At 36.7% G+C, this 6,000-nt stretch overlaps 1 protein-coding gene across 1 annotated transcript in view; it reads left to right on the top strand.

The window, feature by feature from the left end:
- The first annotated feature begins 496 nt into the window (after positions 1–496).
- LOC110532403 (calcitonin gene-related peptide type 1 receptor) overlaps positions 497–6,000 on the top strand; it is a 28,957-nt gene continuing 23,453 nt past the window's right edge. Inside the window, exon 1 of the mRNA XM_021616280.2 lies at positions 497–634. The gene's annotated coding sequence lies outside the window, so the exon portion shown is untranslated. The remainder of the gene's footprint in view (positions 635–6,000) is intronic.

The raw sequence follows: 6,000 nt of genomic DNA, 5'->3' as shown, positions 1-6,000 counted from the left end.
CTACATCACATAAGAGTGACTATAAAATATGTCTGAGAATGACTTCAACAATTGAAACACTGAATCAATCATGGAAATAACCAATTAAGCTCAGAAATGAAATGTAAAGCTGCAATATGTAACTTTTTGGGCTACGACCGAATTCACATAGAAATATGAGTTATAGATCTGTCATTCTCATTGAAAGCAAGTCTAAGAAGTGGTATATCTGTTCTTTGTGCACTATGCTTCCAGTTCTGAAGTTTCGTATTTGCTTCTTTTACTTTCGGTTTTGTACACCAGCTTCAAAAAGCATAAAATACAATATTTATGTTTATTGAAAATATATTTCACATAGGTTGAGATGGTACAATGAATATCTACATTGCTTGTTTGTCACATAAATTGAATTTAGTAGAACTTTTCGAATTTTAGCAACCAGGAAATGGTGGTGTGATTTTGTATATTGCACCTTTAATGTTGATAATAAAATCCACAAGAGCCTCATGCCCGTGAGATGGACCGCCCTCAATATCTGCGGTTATCAGTTCAATGCGTTGGTGCGGGCTGGACGCAGTGCCTGAAACATTTATACTGGAACATGTGAAGGTGGGAAGATTTGGAAAGTAGTTAGAGCATCCAACAAATTCTGAAGGTATTTTTGCATATTTTCCAAGAGTATGTCCATGTTAGATTTAAATGTTTTTGCTTGTAACATAAATATATTTTTAATTTTTTTAAACCAGTTACGGAATGTGACATCTATGTTACTGTGATTGTCTCACGATTTCAAATCATAGACAGGCTACGCGCGTAGCCTATCAGTAGCTTAATGCATGTATGCCCAGCGAAACTTCAAGAACTTAGTGTCTTTTTAAGTAAATGGAAAATTTTAGTTTCTAAACAAAATGTCAATTAGTAAAAACAATTAAAACACATTTGGTTATATTGGCACATTTGGGCATTAATGCACGGATAACTCCACCCAAACATGTTGAGTGAATAACAAGCCCAGACCAGTTAGTTGGTTGCCTTGTTTGGGAATTGGAGTGCATGAATTTAAAGTTGCAAAATCGAATTATGTGTACGTGTTTGTGCGCGTGCGTGTGGACGTAAGCGGTTATTGCAACAAATTAGCCTTTTAAGAACAAGTAATATACGTGAAATGAAATTTATTTCCTTGACAGTTGTGCCTTCATAACTACATGTGACTGTTTTATGTCACTCATATTATGAATAGGGATCACATCAAATGCTGGCAATAAGTAACTTGAGGTGTTTCCAGATCTGTTCCATTTATGCATATTGTTTTACTGGTTTTAAAGGGAAAGTTCGCCCAAATTACAAAATTGTATTTGGGTTTCCTTACATGACTGCCGTCCATGCTTTGATTTAGTTTCCCTGTCACGGTTTCCACATGCTAATGTTTTATCATTTGTGGCACAAATTCCATTCAAGTCATGGGACAAATATTATACATTTTCGTGCATCATGTTTAAAACATCTACAAGTGACTTTGTTGAGCTTCACAAATCAATTTTAGATACTTTAGGATGGTTTGAACATGATGTGTGAAAAATTACCATGACTTGGGGCTTGTGCCACAAATGCTAAAATGTTAGCATGTGGAAACAGACCAGGGAAATACTTTGAAGTACTACTTAAGTCGTTTTTTTTTGTTATCTCTACTTTACTATTTATATTTTTGATTACTTCTACTTTTAGTCCATTACATTCATAAAGAAAATAAGTATTTTTTACTCTTGTACATTTTCTCTGACACCCAAAAGTATTCTTCACATTTCGATTGCTTAGCAGGACAAGAAAATGGTCCAATTCACGTGGTCATCCCTAGTGCCTCTGATTTGGAAGACTCACTAAACACAAATGCTTCATTTGTAGATGATGTCTGAGTGTTGGAATGTGGCCCTGGCTATCTGAGAAATGTTAAACAAGAAATTGTGCTGTCTTGTTTGCTTAATATAATACATTTGAAATGATTTATAACATTTACTTAAGTATATTTTATTTAAAAAATGTGCATGTAAGCAATCCATTTTTCAAGATGTATAACTTTCAAAAGCATAAATACAGACAATATGATGCATTCATACCAGCTGTATTTATGTATTTTGAAAGTTATATCTTAAACTTGATTGCTTATATTCAAAACCTTTTGGGACTATATCAACAATGGACTAATGAAACAAATACCAAAATATAGTGTGTGGGTGGATCTTTCCTTTTAATTATATTTAAAACCAAATACTTTTAGACTTAAGTATTATTTTACTCTGTGACTTTCACTTTTACTTTTACTTTTACTAATCTTTACTATTATTCAACTATGACAATTGGGTACTTTTTCCACCACTGGAAACTAAACCAAAGCATGATTGTGGTCATGTCTTGTCTATAGACTGCTTACAGGTTAAGGAAACCAATGTGTCATTTTTTTATTTGGGTGAACTATTGCTTTTAATGGTGCTGTTCAGAAGTCCCCGCCCCCCAACATGTCTTTGCCCCAGAACATGCTGGACCTGCCAGGCAGCTGTTGAGTGGTATAAATAGGTTTTGTGTGCCTTGTACTTTAGTCCAAAACCCTTTTGCAATCATGCCAAGACACTGTACCTAACTAACCTCTGCTTTTTTGGGGTAGTGAAAGGAAATGGGGGCCAGGGTATCATGTTACCTATGTATTCTTTTTCTATTTTGAGAAACTGGATGGCATATAAACTGGTAGTTGCGGGGGCATCCTCCCAGTCCTACTGGCATCACGGTGATAAGTTATGGGAGTTGGGACAGTGTGTTGAGGTGCTGTTCTGGACAGTCTGTGCTGTCTTTCTTTCTCTCTATCGCTCTTTGCCTCCAGGAAAAATTGTGGCATGGCTCCAAGCTTGGAAAACTATTTTTGGATCCAGCTATGGGAAAATAAGCAAGTCCATAATCACTCACAAATAGACAGCTTTTTGAAAATCCCTAGAAAACAAAACAGTGATTTATGGAATCAGTCAGTAAAAGTAAAGAATCTTTTCCATGAAATACTCTACCATTTGTCAGATTAGACTTTGCACTGTGGTCCATACAGTAGTTGAGGTAGGTTTACACATTATGTACAGTATGCACTGACCCTATCTTGCACTGACTATGCACAATCACAAGACTATATACACTGAGTGTAGAAAACATTAAGAACACCTACTCTTTCCATGACAGACTGACCAGGGGTATTCAGGTGAAAGCTATAATCCCTTATTGATGTCACTTGTTAAATACATTTCAATCAGTGTAAATGAAGGTGAGGAGACAGGTTAAATACAGATTTTTAAGCCTTGAGACAATTGAGACCTGGATTGTGTATGTGTGCCTTTCAGAGGGTGAATGGGCAAGACAAAAAATGTAAGTTTCTTTAAACGGGGTATGGCAGTAGGTGCCAGGCGGACTGGTTTGTGTCAAGAACTGCCACACTGCTCGGCTTTCCACACTAAACAGATTCCCATGTGTATCAAGAATGGTCCACCAAAGGACATGCAGCCAACTTGACACAACTGTGGGAAGCATTGGAGTCAACATGGGCCAGCATCGCTTTGGACACCTTGTAGCGTCCATGTCCTGATGAATTGAGGCTGTTCTTGGGGCAAAAGGGTGGGTGGAACTCAATATTAGGAAGGTGTTCTTAATATTTTGTACACTAATTGTATACACACTCACTCCACACACACTACACTGCCACTCTCACACAAAACCAACACAAATTCACATACAGTACATATGCACACACATGCTTACAGACACAAGACAAACACACATATACACACACACACACACACACACACACACACACACACACACACAACTCTTATCTATCCTGACACCTAGTGACTTTACCCTGCCTTCATGTACATACAGAATCTACCTCAAATGCAGCATACAATGCTGTTAAGGTAAAGCTCACAAGTGAATATTGGTATAATATTGGGAAGATGAAATAATTAGTTATCATTAGTATTATGTTCCACACTTTGCCGTTATCTCGGTATCTTAAGGTCTTATTGTCCTCAGTGCTATTGCAGTTATTGTTCTTTCTCGCTGTCCTTTTTTCTTTTTCCATTAATTCCAAAAGAGGATGCACTTCTCATGGTCATGCCATAGTCTTACAGGGTTTTGGCTGGGCGCTTGAGGGGTGGTAGCATTGAAACAGGTTTCATGGGGCAGTACCAATTCTTTACTTTGGCCATGCCAATCGGTGGTTGAAGGTGTGCATTAAGACACTAAACGTGTGTTATGGGTACAGAGGTGGTATGATAGTATCAGGGACAATCTGGGATTGGGGAGACTTTCACAGGGAGGATATTGGAAGACAGCTGGAGGTCCACTTGGAGTCAGTTGCAGCTACAGTATGTTTAGCAGTGCATACATTTTAGTACAGCTACATGGATAGAGGTCATGTATTGATTCTTGTAGTATTGGTAAGTATGATACATTCAGGGTGTCTAGCAGCTTGATCATCATGGTATATTTCATTAGTAAGTTTACAGGCATGTATAATTGAAACTTGTATCTCATTATGAGTATAGCTAGTTATAATTGTAGTGGTTTAGCAGATTATACAAAAAGACAATGGGTCTTTCCTGTAAACAATAGATATTACTTATCTTTTAGCCAGGTAAACTCACTTTACAATTACAGATGAGGTTGTGTGGGGAAAGGACTGGGAGAGAGCAATATAGTTCTGTCATGGGCAAAGAAACTCAAAAGTGGTGATGATATTAAATGATCAATTGTCTTGATCTGAATGTCTGCAAACTGTCCAAACAAGGAATTCAACCTCATGGCTTGGTTTTTGCTCTGACATGCACTGTCAACTGTGGGACTTCATATAGACAATTTATTTTACAAAAAGGTGGACTCCAATCAAGTTGTAGAAACATCTCAATGATGATCAATGGAAATAGGATGCACTTGAGCTCAATTTCGAGTCTCATGGCAAAAGTTCTGAATTTATTTAACTAGGCAAGTCAGTTAAGAACAAATTCTTATTTTCAATGATGGCCTAACAGTGGGTTAACTACCTGTTCATGACAGATTTGTACCTTGGGGATATGAACTTGCAACCTTTCGGTTACTAGTCCAACACTCTAACCACTAGGCTACCCTGCCACCCCAGAATACTTATGTAAATTTAATATTTCTGTTTTTTATTTTTTATAAATTAACAAACATTTCAAAAACCTGTTTTTGCTTTGCCATTATGAAATTGATGAGGGGAGAAAAACATTTTAATCCATTTTAGAAGAAGGCTGTAACGTAACAATGTGGAAAAAGTCAAGGGGTCTGAATACTTTCCGAATGCACTGTACCAATAGCTGCCCTTCTTTGCAAAGCATTGGAAAGCCTCCCTGGTCTTTGATTGAATCTGTTTGAAATTCACTGTTCGACTGAGGGACCTTACAATTACAGTGCCTTGCGAAAGTATTCGGCCCCCTTGAACTTTGCGACCTTTTGCCACATTTCAGGCTTCAAACATAAAGATATAAAACTGTATTTTTGTGTGAAGAATCAACAACAAGTGGGACACAATCATGAAGTGGAATGACATTTATTGGATATTTCAATTTTTTTTAACAAATCAAAAACTGAAAAATTGGGCGTGCAAAATTATTCAGCCCCCTTAAGTTAATACTTTGTAGCGCCACCTTTTGCTGCGATTACAGCTGTAAGTCGCTTGGGGTATGTCTCTATCAGTTTTGCACATCGAGAGACTGACATTTTTTAACAAAGGGGTTTAATACTAATTGACTCAATACATTTCAGCTTTTCATTTATAATAAAGAATAAAAATAAATATATATATATATATATATATAAAACATAATTCCACTTTGACATTATGGGGTATTGTGTGTAGACAAGTGACATATCAATGTTTAATCAATTTTAAATTCAGGCTGTAACACAGCAAAATGTGGAAAAGGTCAAGATGTGCGAGTACTTTCTGAAGGCAAAATAAAAATAGTAAAT

This window comes from Oncorhynchus mykiss, chromosome 9, assembly GCF_013265735.2.
Source record: "Oncorhynchus mykiss isolate Arlee chromosome 9, USDA_OmykA_1.1, whole genome shotgun sequence".
Lineage (NCBI taxonomy): Eukaryota > Metazoa > Chordata > Actinopteri > Salmoniformes > Salmonidae > Oncorhynchus > Oncorhynchus mykiss.
Note: the sequence above shows the minus strand (reverse complement) of the source record. Positions and strands in the feature narration are given on the sequence as shown.